Source organism: Pygoscelis adeliae, unplaced genomic scaffold (assembly GCF_000699105.1).
Source record: "Pygoscelis adeliae isolate BGI_AS28 unplaced genomic scaffold, ASM69910v1 Scaffold127, whole genome shotgun sequence".
NCBI classification, from domain to species: domain Eukaryota; kingdom Metazoa; phylum Chordata; class Aves; order Sphenisciformes; family Spheniscidae; genus Pygoscelis; species Pygoscelis adeliae.
This window is the reverse complement of record NW_008825208.1, coordinates 5,641,130-5,657,305: the sequence shown is the minus strand read 5'-3', so window position 1 is coordinate 5,657,305 and position 16,176 is coordinate 5,641,130. Positions and strand designations below refer to the sequence as shown.

Sequence of the window (16,176 nt, the reverse complement as noted above, 5' to 3'; positions counted from 1 at the left end):
TGAAAGGTGAAGAATCAGTCAAAACCACAGATACAAATGTTGAAAAAAGCTCTCACACACAGTATCAACTTTTTATATGAGGGATCTATGAGTGGTTAAAGCTTCCACTGTGATTATCTGGGCACAGACCCGTGAATTTTGTATTTCCTCTTGTTCCTTCCGACCTTCCCTCTGCCATTTCCTTGTCTAAAAGATGAAATCTACTGAACTTCTGGAAAAGTGGCTGTATCATTCTCTTCTCGTGTAAGGCAGATGGAAAAGAGTTATTTAGCCAGTAAGCCCACAAGAAGTTTAATAGTGTATGCATAGACAGAGAACGTGCCACAGAGCAGGTACATACATGTGCGTGGGTATGAAGGAAAAGGTAGTGAGATGGATGAGATTCTGTCAGGAACAGCAGTCTTAAAAAAAAGCACCTCAGATACCTGATGTGCCATGCAAAAATATAGCTGTGCCTGATGAGGCTTCATAAGCCTCTCTCTATGAAGGGAAGTTGAACAGGTTTTAGAAACAGATGAGAACCTGGGATTAGTTAGAAACAAGTTCCTACTCATTGCCAGGCTAGTAAATTATAAATAAAAAGCAAAGAATTTGGGTATATCTCCTATTAAACAAGCTTCAAAAGCATGACCATGCACGGGGTGACTTGCTTCCCTGAATGCACCCTCAACACGCCTCCTACAGTCAGCTACTGAATCTTCACTACCAGCACAACTGCACTAGGAAGCTTGAGCCTGGAAAAATAAGCAGTCCTCAAAACTGTAATTTTATCCATAGAAAACAAAACCCAAAGTGTGACAACAATCATTAGAATTTCCTATGGCATCATGCATTCAAGGATTGAACGTCAAGTCAGAGACAACAGTTATGACGTTTAACCAGGTAATCAGTTGAAGAAAGAAAAACAAGTGACTAAAAGAACACTGAAGTTTTCTTTACTGCGTGCAAACCGCTTACTCCTAAGAGATCAAAATCCTTCTATCTGTATCTCCCACCATGGCAACTGCTTTTCTGTTGGTGATACATTTTTGTTTTTCTTGCAAGTCTCAGGTAACAAATATGATCTAACATATTTTAATGTCATCTTATGCTTTGATCCACAAAATTATAAGGCCCGCTTCTGATTTACTGTTAGTCTCCTCCCAACAAGCATTTGGATTGTTGGTTATTTTAGCCCCAGCATAGCATTCCCCACTTGTCCCTGTTGAATTGTGCTTTTCTCCTTTACAACAGTTTGCCAAGATCACTTTAGCTTGTCTGTCATGGCCTCAAAAACTGCCTGTAGTCCCTTCCACCCTGCTGCCATCTAAAGATTTAAGGATCATTCCTTCTAATACCTCACACAAAACATTTGTGACAATACTGCATAGTGCCTAAGTGAGGACATGCCGCACAGATTCCTGCCTGTTTCATCCTTCCAGTCTGACAGTGCACTAGTGCTAATTACTCTCAAAGTACATTTGTTCTTGGACAACAGGCAGCGCACCTGCAAAACTGCTCTGTTAACATGCTGCGGACTACAAGCCACCCTATGGAGTTACCACTCTCAAAATTAGCCACAGTCTGTCAGAGTGTGACTAAATATGGGACCACCACCAATCTCTTGGTGGCCAGGTGCTGTCTGTGGCCCTAAAGCAGGGGATTGTGAAGGTATACTTTCTTCTTCCTCTGTGAACTGACGTAGAAGGAATTAGATGCAGACTTTCAACTTGGTAGCATGCAAATTACTACCATATTTATTTCAGTAATAGATTGTACCATGCTACTATCAATACAACAGACCACATTTGACAGACCTTCAAATGATACTCCAAAAATCATGTCATTGTATGATGAGTAGTAAATGTATTTAAGCCATCCTTAACAAACACAAATTCCAAAAATGGAGATGAACTGAGCTGAGTAATTTTATTACAAAATCTTAAAGTAAGACTTATAAAGCAAAATTGTCTGGCTTTCAGCTCAATCAAAAGCTTGCAAGTTAGGCCAATCCAAAGAATCTGCAGAGATTTTATAACCTTTCTCAATAAGCCAGGCCACATTTCAGGACAATTTGATTTTACTTTGGTAGTTCATTGATTTCAGGTAGATACTAAACAAAAACAAGCGCACACACACCATAAATCAAAGCACAGACCATTGGCACCATGGTCTGAAACACTGCCAAGCAATGTGTTGCTGTTGGGCTTGATTTTATTACTACTTGTATGCAAAACCCAAAGGGAGTGAAATCAAATCCTCTTGCAGACACAAATACCCTTCACAAACCAAACCTATTGTTCCGCATGTTTCTTAAGTCATTAAGTGGAAAACCAGAATGAAGTGAAAAACCAGAATGAAGTGGAAAACTACAATGAAAAGAATCAGGAAGATAAAGACAAGGCAAACGACAATATAAAGACAAATAGTAGAAAAAAAATACAAATGCCTCATTTCAAAACGCATTCTGAAATGGATACTCTAAGACAAGTGGCTTTGCAGGCAGAGAGGGTAGTGCTATTTATGATTAACACATATAATTAACATATTTAGCCTTAACTGTGCTATTTTAAAATAGAATGTAAGCAACTTAAACTTCTATCCAACTTCTTAAGTATTCAGGCTGAAATTCTCCACTCAGGATGTTTGTCTCAAGCTGTTTCAGTGAAAATGGGTTTTATTTCAAAAAACAAGATGAGGAAAAACATATGTTCCATCCATACTTATTTGTTTTTTGCAACCATAGCATCTCTGAGCTTTACAGAAAGAACTTTCAATCTGCAAATCACATTTATAATAAAGGTGGAAAAACAAGCCCCAAATATATGCAAGTTGTGGAACTTGTGCAACTGAGGAAGAAACCACAACTTGCACAGGGTTAAGAGACATAATGGAGACTGCCAGTGCAATTCTCTGAAGATCTCACCTGCATGCAGCTTGCTCTAGCAGAACATGATTTCAACTCGCAATTATGTCATAACACGTACAGATGGGGGAACAAAGCTTAATTTTGGCAGGACGTGGCTTTGCAATTTCAGTAATATCCTTTCAGCACTGTTTCCCTCTGTGTGTAGCACAAAGCTGCACAAACTTTGCAGATGGTACTGGACGGCATTACACATTGCCCTAGTTTTTCAGCAAGTGATAGTCATAATAGGTAGCAATCAAACTTCCATATTTTCCCTAAATACAGGGACATGTCTGCATGGCCAATGAACAAACTAGTTTGAGCGCCAGTAGTCTAGCCAGGTCCACATGGATGCCAGAAAGTTTCTGATTAGTAAATCAGCAGGGATCACTGCTTTACGAAACTAGACTGCCACCAATGCCCTCTGAAACCGCTGTGCAGAGTACACAAACCCTCCATGCCTTTCCGTGCGATCAAGAAAGGTTCCCTGGCTGTAGGTCCTGTGAACAATACCTTACCAAGCCCCCTTAAAAAATGTGGGTCATAGGTTAGAGTAAGTGGAAACCGTCAGTAAAGGACCATTTTTGAGGGGCAAATACCCCTTAGCTACATGACCCTGAGATAAGGCAAGCAGCCAACAGCTTTTCTATCCTCTGCATCTGAAAGGGGAACCTCCTCTTTGGGGGAGCACTTCGGTCACACACAGACACAAATTGAGCTAACAGGTAAGAGAGCACGAAGATCTCTTCCTGCTACCTGACGGACTCGAATATTCAGGCACCAGTGGATCTCAGTAGAGAAACAGACAGACGAACAGACAGGATTGCTACATATTGCCCCTAGAAATCTAAACAAAACAAAGCCACTGAACAGCTTGGCCCTCATGTCTTGCAGCTGTAACTCTAGACACAGAATCCCTGCTGTATAACAGCAAAGGAAAAGAACAAGGGAAAGAAAGAAACATTCAACATTTGGGGGGGGGGTGAGACATAAGTATTTTTAAATCATCTGTATATGTCTGGTAGTCCAGTTAGTGTTTTGTTTCTTTCTGTGAAAGCACAATGACGTAAGAGACAGGCCACCATCCAGAGTGCTGACAATCCAAGTAACAGTCTGCATTCATTGCTCTGCCTCTTCTCTCCAATATTTCCGTGGCATTTCACATCATTTTTGTTTCCTTTAACCCTGACTAACATTCCTCTATTCCAAGATACCTCCCCTCTTCCCTCTCCAGAAAGTCATTTTGAAAGCAGTTTTTTTTTCCCCGACAGAAATTTCATATATTTTAAAATGTCTGTTCACTTAACCCCTAAACTTGTAAGCACACACAGAGGTAGTTCCATGTATTTAACCAGTCCCCATCAACTTCGTGGACTGTATCTACATGGAGATGACTTTTTTCCATGACAAGGTTCTGCAGTCCTTTCATAAATTGTCAGGTTCTTCAATAAATAAAGCTTAAAAGCCCACTAAACAGTACTCGGAAGTTAAAAGGACCCTGAGAACCTGTTTCTTTGGTATGAATATCCACATCTGCTTCTGACTTTACCATGAAACGAAACTGAGCACCAGCCATAACTCACAATAAGGTGCTGAATGACCTGTTTAATTGAGAACACAGCCCATTTGGTCACTACTATAAATTAATAATAAGGGATAAGTACTAACAAAAAAAACCCAATTACTGCTCTTGATGATTGCAAAGAAATGCATGGGGCCACTAGAAACACCTTGTCTTTGACTGTTTTAGTACCTATTTTCTTGTCTACACTTCTTTCACAGGAGTGATAGACCAGTCACTTTCAGTAATCCTTCCAGATCTTAAATAAAACATTCTTTTCACATTAGCAAAACATTATTACCATCTGTATTGTATTCAGTCTCTCTTCAGTATGTACAAATATCTGGCAGAGTTGCCATTTTTTTTGTGCCAGTAACAGTCCTTAGGATTAAAAAATGAAGTCTTGTGCAACAAAAAAGTTGTCGTACAAATTCCTCCTCTACAAAGTCACTACTGTAAGACAAAATGAAATCCTATCAGTACAGTCACAAAAACAGCTAAACCTCTAACTTCTGTGTTTTTAATGTTAATATAGAGTTTGTAATACAAAATCAGGGGGTGAGTAGTATCCAAGACCAAAGACTTCTTCAGCCATTTGACAGCCACAGCACTGACGTCATCAAAGGTTCTTTGTTACTGACTCGATTACATGTTCTGCATCTAATCTGTAAACATTTGATCTTGGGCTTGATCTCTGTCCTTACTCAGTGTTTTGCTTTTGAAGAAGATTTTGACCATACAGAATTGGCTATTAATATATCTGTCTAAAGGGAAACAAACTGAAATGGGTTAATCTGTCTCACTTTACAAACTCAGGCTTAGATAACATCAGACAGCCCCAGGATCCTTGCCAGGAGAAGCTTGCCTTGAAAGGTTTAAGCTGGAACCTAGCTTTCAAAATAACATTATCCAAGCATTCATCACAAAAATTACACTGCTCCCTGTATACCTTGTAGGGAATACATTACCTAAGGGCTACAAAGAGAACGTTATTTGTTATAGGTCAGGAAGAACCATCACTGCACCTTAGAAGCAAAACAGAAAGCCCTCCATTAAAGAGCCATTCAGCTCTGCTATACCAACAGGCCACTTACACTGAATTTGTTTTCACCCTAGGAATTACATAAAACCTACACACCATGGGATGAGTTCTGAATAGAACGAGATGATTCTTTCTTCCAGAGGATCACTTATTCACTGTAAAAGAAATAATTCCCATTTTATAATATTACAGAATTAATATAACTATCTATAATACAACATAATCACTACTACACTTATATTAAAATGAATAAACTATACTTTATTACAAAAAACACTGCATAGATCTGACATTTCAGCAGAATATTGAAACAGTATGTCTTAATTTCTCATGGATGGCTTCAGAAGCGGATCAGCATGTCATTCACAAAGGGAAATGGCAAGTAAATCCTTTTGTGAAGCTCACCCTTTGTTTCAAGGTTCCTCTGCTTTCATCCTTCCTGCAGGTAAAAAGGTCCAAAGCTGGCAGGGAATTTTATGTAAATACATATTCTGGAAAGAAAAAAAAATCAGTACTGGGATCAACCATAGATTTTGGCGGAGTTGAGGCATCTTATCACTGAATCCTGAGCAATCCTAAGGAAGTTGGTCATCTCACAAGGGTAATGCAAAGCTAGGGGGTGACAAATACTGTTCCCCTTAATCATGATACAAATGTTGCTCTTTCTCTGCATAAAAGAGCTGGCTATACCTCTCTGCCCCCTCTCTAAAACAGCAAAGGTCTGATTTCACCACCTTTTCTTTTGGTCACTGAACATGGCTACTTTCACCGCTTCACTCAAATAAATCTTATCTCCTCTTTAGGTTTCATTGCCCCTTTCAGGAGAGGAACTAAAAGATATTCCACAGTTAGAGGTTTTGGTTTCCAATTGTTACCTTTCACCACTTTCTTCTGCACTGCTACACAAGCTCTAGAGAATGAGCTGTTACCTATATAGAAGAAATTAACTAACATAAAAGCTTTCCTTGATTATTCTCCTAGCAGGAGCTGCACTCATAATTCAAGGAAAAGATGTATCTGCAGGATAAATCTGGATGTTTAAATAGTGCTACAAGTAACAGGCTGTTGAAGATAACAACTGAAAAGAAATTAAAAAAAAGGGGGGGGGGAAGGTTGTTTAAAATACAGTGATTTCATGCTGGTCTAGTCTTGTGTTACAATGATTTTCACTTCAGTTAAATAATGTACTAGCTCTACCAATTATTTTCTCATGATTGATTTATGCAACAATGGGTGGGTCATCAAAATCATGTCCTTAATCCATGCACGTATCTTTTCATCTTTCCTATCTTTCTCATCCCCTCTTTCTTCAACCTTCATCTTTTCTTTCCAGTGTCACCCTCTCTGCATGTAGTCATCTTCCACTTGTCTTTTATCCTCTTCCAACTTCTACATGTTTGTTGCATAATTGAGAATGAACTTTCCAATATCTTGTCAATAACGAAGTGCAAGAATCTTAACTACTTTTTTTGCTTAGCCACAACACTTACCTTCCAAGCATCTCTAAGTAACTGGCAGGTATGACCTGAGTAAGTCTCTCAACTGAGTCAGACAACCTCACTCTATGGATCAAAGCACACAGATAAAAAAGCCAGGCATGCTCATGGCCAGGAAAGGTAGGGACATGTCCTCTAAGGAAAGACTGACAGATCTAGTATTGTTCAGCCTGAAGAAAAGAAGGCTTGAGGTCCTCTTATCCATGTACATAAATACTTAATGAGGCAGGGACTAAAGAAGATGGATCCAGACTCTTCTAATTGGTAGCATAAGGCAAGAGGCACGAACTGAAATACAGGAAATTCCACTTAAACAGAGGAAATAACATTTTTGCTAAAAGGGTGATCAACCATTGAAACAGGTTTCCCAGAGAGGTTGTGGGATCTCCATCCCTGGAGATATTCAAAACCCAAGTGGACACAGTCCTGAGCAACCTGATCTTGCAGGCCCCACTTTGAGCAGGGGGGTTGGACTAGATGGTCTCCAGAGGTACCTTCCGACCACAACAATTCAGTGATTCTGTGGTCTTGTGACATGGGAGAAACATATTTGACTTCCAGTTCTCAGCATTTATTATTAATCTGACCTTCTTCCCTCTTTCTACAGCATGGATTCTGCCTGTAATGCCCGTGTTACATTTTCAACTCTTTAAGTACTGTTGCACAGTTAAAAAGTGCCATTTCACACATTTTGTACAGTGTGAAAAATGAGTAAACCATTCTTACCTCATAGAGCAAAGCTATGCACTCCAAGTCTAAGACAATCATCTTCACATTGCATAAAGACTGTTTCTTCCCCCCACCATCGGAAAAAAAAACCAACAAAACCACCACTGCCTTTGCAATGACAGGAGCTACTACATAGAATTTTGACCTACACACTTGTTTCACACAAGTGCTAGGACTGTTGGATCTGGTGACTTGAAATGGGGTGGCTTGCAGTTTTGAGCTCTGAATTAGAACGAACAGAATGCACCTAGTCTCCAGGAAACGACTAACACACATATCCTTCATCTTCTATCATTCTGAGGTCTTCTGAACGGGACATTAAGAGACAAGGCACATTATGTAGATAGCCACTGCCTCAGCTCTTGGTGCTGTACAACCTTTTAACAAGTTTATCAGGACTTCGAAAAGTTGCTGGAGGCCCTGTATGCTGGTGTGCTGTGTGCTATATTCAAAATACTGTCTTGCTAATAGATCTGTTTGATTTGAAAAATTAAAAATCCTGGTTTTCTTTGTGTGTGAGCAATTTCCATCATTAACATATGCAAGATGTTACTTGATTTCTCTAGTACTGCTCTGGTCTTTTGCTAGTAATAAAAAAGGGACTCAAAAATATTTTACTGAATACGTAATTAATCTTCATGTATTTTCAGACCAAGCATACACACCACTATTGACTAGTGCATCTGCCAAATATTTGTTTCTTTTGTGTTTGTTTTAAACATTCATTACTTTAGAAAAGCAGGAAAAAAAGCTGAACAGAATAATTAATTCCAAAAGGACAAACACAATTCATGACCTGGCCCATTCTTTTGCTCCAGGACTGCTAGAATTGAGCAACACAAACACACAGTTAGCACTGATAAGAGCTGTCCCAGCCCAACTGGGTGTGGAGGAGTGTTTGGGAGAGAAACAGGACAGACAATTGGACTCGCTGCTTCACTGTTTATACTGCATATGCTCAGCAGAGCACCACAGCTCTGAATGCCAAAGCTTTTTACAGGCTGCCTGTCAGATTCAAGGGAGTTCTTCATCTTCCTGGTTGAGGTTACCAGAGAGACCCTGAACCAGAGGGAACATCACAGATTTAACAGGAGCTTCTGTTTTGAATTGTGTTAACATCAAGAAGTAAGGAGCTCAAACATTTGAACAGGGTCCTGGTCACACGAAGAGCCTACCTGCTGCTAAAGGCAATAGTGCTTTTGATTACTGCACCTAGGACAGTCAGAAAATTCTGAGCACCACAAACATTCTGTCTCGCCTGCAAAATCTAACTTTCAAATTCCAGTAACAAGTGGAACTGGAGGACAAAGGCTAAAAATGTGTCACAGAACACGCAAAATATACTACATACAGAATATTAATGCTGAGGTTCGCGTCAGGAAATACTGCTAAATATGATGTATTTTGCTGGAAAGGCGTCTCGTAATTCTAGGAAATGAATTAAAAATAAAACAACTTCTTTTGTCCTGACTTCTTCAAAATTTTAATGCCTGGAATTTATTTCCTACTCTCTGAACAAATCACTCAGTTAGCTTTTCTGGTTTGTTGTTGTATCTCTGGAGCAAAGCACATAGTAAGCCTGATTCTTCTGTGAAGGTGCTAACTCTAAAGGACTGGGGATCAGAAGGTACTTACTGTCACACCCCTGCAGCAAAGGCTCCGAGAAAAGAAGACAAAAAATGGTTTTCTCAGGAGAAGTAATCTCTATTCCTGAAACATTCATGAAAACATCATCCAGGTACCACAGTGATGAAAGGTTTCATTCATTGTGCTGTTAGTTCTGCTATTGTATCCACGAGATTTGTGTTAATTCCTGCAGCAACGTCTCATGTTTCTCACCTTTCCTCTGCCTCTGTATGTTACACTGGGAAATGGCTAAAGGCTTTGTGGTACTATGCTGTAAATAAAGAGTGTGCCTTCTAAGGGAGGCCTGTCTTGGCAGATGTGCAACACAGTGGATGCTGGCACACCTCCTTCTTTGCATCCCCAGACCTCCTCTCCTCCTTACTTCACACATGGCTGGTTGACAGAACACAGGTCAGGGAGGCCGCTGTACGCTGTGCAGTGCAGATCCTTCCAGGCAGGAACATGATCTCAGCTCTCAGAGCTAGAAGTTATGAAAATGTCAGATGTGCTCTGATCATATGACCTTGTAAGGCTTAGGATTAGACCAGCTTCCTGTAGCCCAGGGAAACGGGCTGAGATAGGTACATGATGGCAAGACAGGGAACAACAACCCAGTAATATGAGCTTCCTTGCTGATTGTGCCCAACTCAGCAATGAGAGACACAGAACACCCTTCTTTGTGCTGAAAGGAGGATGTTCTCCTATGGTTGCCCCCTTTTTTCCACAAAGTTATAGCTCTTTGCCTTTGTCTTTTTATGCTCAGCACATAACAACAACTCGAAAACATCAGCAAGGCTAGAATACGTTAACACTGCTGGAATGGATCAAAACTAGAGGGTCTTCCATACAAATGAAAAGCAGGCTTCAGAGGACTAATTTCCAAAACTTCAGTAAAATCCACGCTTTTAGTAAAATATACTGGCCATTTGCACAGTTCCTTGGGATCTCTCTTAAAGACTGTACAGTCCCTCTACTTCTGAAAGGCTCCCAATGCACACGTGGCATCTCCTATTCAAAGCAGATGGGAAAGTCAGAAAATGTCAGCTCATCACTATATCATTCAACTTTATCCTACACAGCATCACCAACAGGCACTCTTTACAGGTGGAAGTCATAAAGCACTCTATGCAGTTATGCAAGGGATCAAACAGTATATCCAAATGACCATTTCAGCCTTAAAACTTCAGGAAGGACATTCAGAAAACAGAGACAGTCAACTGGAAACTAATAAAACCTGATGCACCTTCCACGGAACTTCAAGATTTTCATGATTTAGATTAAATATAGCACGACTTCAAAGTTCTTCCTTCTGCTGTCTAGAGCCACAAACACCTTTGAATACCACTGATCAAACTCACAGTAGTGCAACAAGCAATGAACAATATGCCATAATTAGCATCTCAAAAATTAAAGAACAAAAAGAGAACTGTAACTTCAAGTTCTTTTGTGGGCTGATTCGCCATTCTCAGAGCCACCAAGCTGCATGAGCAAACTACTTGGCCAGGAGTTGCGCAAAAGTATAAGCACAGACAGTAACTTGAATGCCTTCGAGCCAGGTTTTAGTAAGCCATAAACTTTGCATGAAAATATTGTAAACCATTCCATCTGATAACAATTCTTTTTATACAACATTTTGTGTTGCTTCTACTTATCCCTAATACTAGTATGAACATATTGTTGGAGTATATTCAAAGGTATAAAAACTGGTTTGCGAGGGCACGCAGTCCAAAGTGTTAAACAGAACTGACAAGTGACTTTTTCAAGCCACGAAAAACAATTCCTTAAAAAGCAAAGAAGAACAGAATACTCACTAGTATTTTTTGCCTTTTTTTGATCGGAACTACCAAGCATATTGCTTCTAGGGATACTGGAGAAGGAAGAACATGGAGAATAAGGGAGAGGAAGCAGGTGTTTAGTTCAGGGTCTAGAGTCCGGTGGTGTATCTATGCATCTGTGGCTTCCTACATACTCAATGGAGAGGGAGACACTGGAATAAAGGGCTTCAGCACACCTAATGCGGAACTGCCATATAGAGGCACTGCACATGGGGACAACCCTACCAGTGGTCTCTACTGGGATACAGACTCCCAGGATGAGGCACTTCAGTCTGTGCCTGAAGCCAGACTGTCTCTCTTCTGATGAACTCAGTTTGCCTCGTTGAACTGATGCGGCAAAAGGGTACGTAGCAGTATCCTTCAGTGCTTCTTGTAAGGCATGTATTTTAGCATTTTAAAACCAAATTACACTTAAGTTAAAGGGATGGTAATAAATGGCTAATCTGCTAAATACCAGACTTCCAAATCACACACCTCTGCTTAGACCAAAATGCAGGACACAATTTTGGAAGCACAAACAGACCAACTTCCAAAGAATAGGTTTTCAACCAAAGAAAATCTTAACCCTGCTTAGCCCCATATATGATGCTAAACAGAGCACTTTTTGCCTGTCCCGGCCAAAAAGCCAGAGAAGAAATGAACTACTTAATAACTTCTTAAGGTAGCCCTGTTTCAGGCGAGGTCTAAAGACAATGAACAATGTGCAGATGTGCATCTTGCCTCTGACCCTGCTGTATTAATCTTGTGAGCAAATTCTATGTAAGAGTGCAGTATGCAGGACAAGTACTTTTCAGAAACACTACCCTGATTAAAAGCGGTGATTTAGAGCTGACACTAATGATGGCTGACAGGAACTCCACTCTCAATTTGCTCAGTAATCGCTAACTACCCACTCTGCAATTTCAAAGGTGACCACAGAGGTAAACCAGGTTGACTTCAGTTTTTTTTCACCGTAATCTTTAAAACAGACTCCAAGGCCATACCAGAACTTCAGAGAGGCCCACTGCTGTCAACTAGTCAGTTAGCTCTAACTGACCTAAGCCATCATCAGATATTTAAAGCACAATGCCGGAGACAGGCTAGAATCTGCTGCTCTCTCATTATTAGCTGCTGATTTTGCAGAGGTCATAGGAATAAAAATCCATAAACACATTATCGATAAACAGACAACATACATGACTCTAAATGCTCATCTTCTCAGTGAGAGGGTATTTTTTTCAAATAAAAAAATTTAAACTGCTTATATAGTAAGAAAAGATTTTCAATTTCCTTTGCTTCAACTATTTTTTTGTTTTAATTTCAAAATGAGATCCTGAATCTGAAAATGCATTGAAATTAAAAGCCAATTATCCTAGTGGGTAACAATGCTGCATCTTGTACTTTCATGTTTTTGACATACAGAAGAAACAAAGCCACCATTACTTATTTAAACAAGCATTAAATAAGCATTAGAACTGTTTATCCTAAATTGATATGTGCTTACATTCTTTTGAGGGCCAGTTTTTTCATGTTTGTTAATTGGACGACAACAGAACACTGAATTTGACATGCTGGTTGGCCATTCGTCATGCTTCCTCAAAATCAGGTTAGATTTAAAAGCCAGATTTTAAAGACCAGATAGTCAGAAAATGTGTCCCCTATTCCTGTAGGTGCTGTGACAGACCTTCCACTTACATACACCACTGACTTCCATGGAGTGAAGATGAATTACAAAAGCAAAAAGCCCAGCTTTTTAATGCAACAATTATTACAATAACACAGAGCAACGCCCAAAGCCTTCCTCAGCTACTGCTTTGCCAAGTCATTTAGAACAATTGACTTGTCTGTTTTAGGCTGGCTGTGTGCTACCTCTGACTTCAGCTCAAGAGCAGTGCGCACCTACAACTTCCAAGTTCAGTTTTGAAGAGAAATATTTCCCATTTTACTTCCACTGGAAGACAGAAGCAAGCCTGTCTTCTTAGAAGCAGCTATTTTTATTTTGTCAAGAGGCTGCCACATGGAGTAGTTTAAATAATTTGTATTTTCATTTTTTTTAGCCCACAACAATCAGTGCAGCTTTAGGATGTTTAAACTGTCCATCAATAAAGATGGCACATCAATGCTGGCACATATGTGACTCTTGGGTGCCAAGACAAGAACACACCATTAAACTTCCACCACGGTACGACAATCCTTCGTTTCTATTTCACGACAGATCTGGCAACAAATGCACATCCCTCCCATGAGGTGCAATGGGTGCTGTCAGCAGTGGTTATCTCTCAGGATCAGAAGCTCCAATCCAGGTGCCTACAGCTAGGTAATTCAGCACTTCACACTACTGAGCTCTTTGGGCTTTCGATGCATTCCTTAACCAGCAGCAGCAACGCTTGCTCAAACCTGTTTGTACTTTCTTCAGTTCTGCTTCAGTTCTGCCTCACTGTCACAACAGCTCTGCAGCTTTCCATAACGCAATCTGCTTAGCGTAAACTGCATGTAGTTTGTGCTGTCCCACTAACTCACTATGCGAAAAACTGAAGCCAGAGAGTTTTGAATGACTGAGCTTAGTTTCTTCCCCTTTCTTAGACTATTTACATGTACCTTAAAAGAAAGACTGCTGAACATGAGCACTTGCTAGCTTAAGTGTGGCATGAAATCCCAAACAGGGTCACAAAACTGAACGCTGATAGCAGTTTAGCCTTCCTCATCAGGGTGCTGTCTCTTGCCGCTGTCTCTTGCGGTACATCCTTCATATTTCTGTGTACCTCATAGAATTTATCTTTGATCTGCTGGGTAGGAATGTCGAAGTGTGGTCCACGTGGCAAAGATAAGCATGGACAGCTTTGACAAAACACAGAAACTCTGCAATAAACCTCTCTGCGAAGCACCTTTGGAGAGGATGCAAAACTGCAGTGCCAAGGAGAACTCCCTTATTTTTTCAAAGAAGATGGACATTACATGGATGTGCAACAGCTTGTCAAACTGAGTAGCTCTGCTTTTAGGATGATGTTAAATTAACGGTTTTGCTGCCACAGGTTCTGAGACAGTAACTGCTAAGTAAATCTTGCTCCTGTTCGCTGATGTTCCCAGGTCAGCCACTGACTGGCCTGATGACCTTGCAGAATTCACTTATCTCTCTGCCTCTGTAGTTTCCGTAGAACTGTCACAGACTTGAATTAATCAGTTTGAGACCTACCAATGAAGAATGCAGCACGACAACTTAAGTGCTGGGATTATTCTAACAATGCCCTTTCCTTTCCTTCATTTTCTGTTACTACAATACATAACTGATACTATTTCAGGGAGTTTGTCATGCTTTGCAGACACTTTTGGTTTTGGAAAAGAAGCAGAGAATTCTGGTTAGAAGCAGAAGAAACCCCACATTAAAGTTTAAGAAGAAAAAAGAGACATTTTAGGAAAGTGAAAGAAGAAATAATTACAGTTGTACCAAAAGACAGTTAAAAACAAAGGACAGCAGTATAAGACTCCAGAGGGAACAATAATTTTGTTATACTTAAAATACTTCTCTAGATGTATCCCAATAGTAGTATTTTAAGCTTAGAACAGTCATTTTCTGAAGAGTCCCTAGGAAGGAGAGTATTCCCTGAAGCTGTAATTTGTCTCACATGAAGACGACGTACTGAACAAAACCACAGTACAGTATCTTTAAGCAAGAGCCAGCAAGCAGCCTGAAATTTAACCTTGTCATTCTAATGCAATTCTCCCTGCCACCATGCAAATATTTTTCTTCCCACATTCTTATGAGACCACAGTGTAAAATGACAGTGATGCTGTTGTAGCCACAAGGTTTAGCTGGGCTCATAAAACTAAATTGTAGGTTTCTGAAGGGAATTTTTGTTTATTTCATTTCAAAGATATGATTAGTCAAGACTCCATATCAAGAAAACAGATGGTATTTCTTAAGCTTATGTTTTGTTTGTAATGATTATTTTTAACTCTTATCATTAACTTCTTCACACAGTACCCCTGGGATGGATCTATATTGAAATGTAACTTCACAGTGGAAGATCTAACGTAGGGATGTGTTTTCCTAAAGCAGGTTTTCCATGTGCAACTCTGAGCACATTAGACAATGGACTTGCTTTCTCCTGCCAGATGTGAAGAAGAGAATACTCTTCGCCAATTTCATATGCCCAGCACTGATACACCTCTTGCAGTCTCACTCATCAACTCCAAATGAGAGCGCGTAAGCTGTTTCAAGAGAAGTACACCCAATGCCCAGCTACAGGACACTACTAGAAATCAGACATAAAAATAACAGAAAACTAGACTTGCTTTGGGAATGCTCCTGCACAGGAGCCAAATGGCAAGGAGCAACCTGGTCTAGCCTCGTAAAAAAGCTTCTGGAGTAGACTGGCTGTCCACGAGCCATCAACTGGGAAGCCTCGCCAGCATGCTCAAGTGCCAACACATGCCCAGGAGCTGCCTAGACCAAATTTGTGCCATGGGACTGTATAACAACTGACCACCACAGATGATCATGTTCCAGTGTCTGGAGACGTTCCTGGACATGCTTCTATCTATTGGTATAGTACACACAGCTTATGGGCACCTTTGTCAGTCATCAGCAATTACAATAGTCACCTGGCGACAGTATGCAGATATCCTGACTGCTGACAGCTACCGGGCACCCAAGTCCCGCTGCCAGGAAACAAGGCAGACGTTTCAGATGCCAGACCTGACTCTCATATACCACTTCTGAAATCGGGACATTGGCTCCATGCTCCTTCAAAGAATGAATTTCACACATTTGTTTGCAAGGGCAGCAGAAAGCACGGGAGCCGCAGGCGCACGGGAAGATGGTGACTAGTTGCCCCGACCAGACTACTCCGCATCCCACACCACTCCGTTCCACATCCCACCGCGGAGCTCGACACCCCTTGACGCTCAACACCCTCGCACGGCGCGCAGACCCGCGCTCCCACACGGCTCGCTGCACAGGGCACACCGCACACCAAGCCACCACGCCGCACCGCCCCACGCACCACTGCGCCACACGCCTC

The 16,176-nt window shown here is 40.7% G+C and overlaps 1 protein-coding gene across 1 annotated transcript in view; it reads right to left on the bottom strand.

Moving 5' to 3' along the window:
- The window catches only part of SVEP1 (sushi, von Willebrand factor type A, EGF and pentraxin domain containing 1), a 186,549-nt gene that overhangs the window by 122,055 nt on the left and 48,318 nt on the right, over positions 1-16,176 (bottom strand). The window lies entirely within an intron of this gene.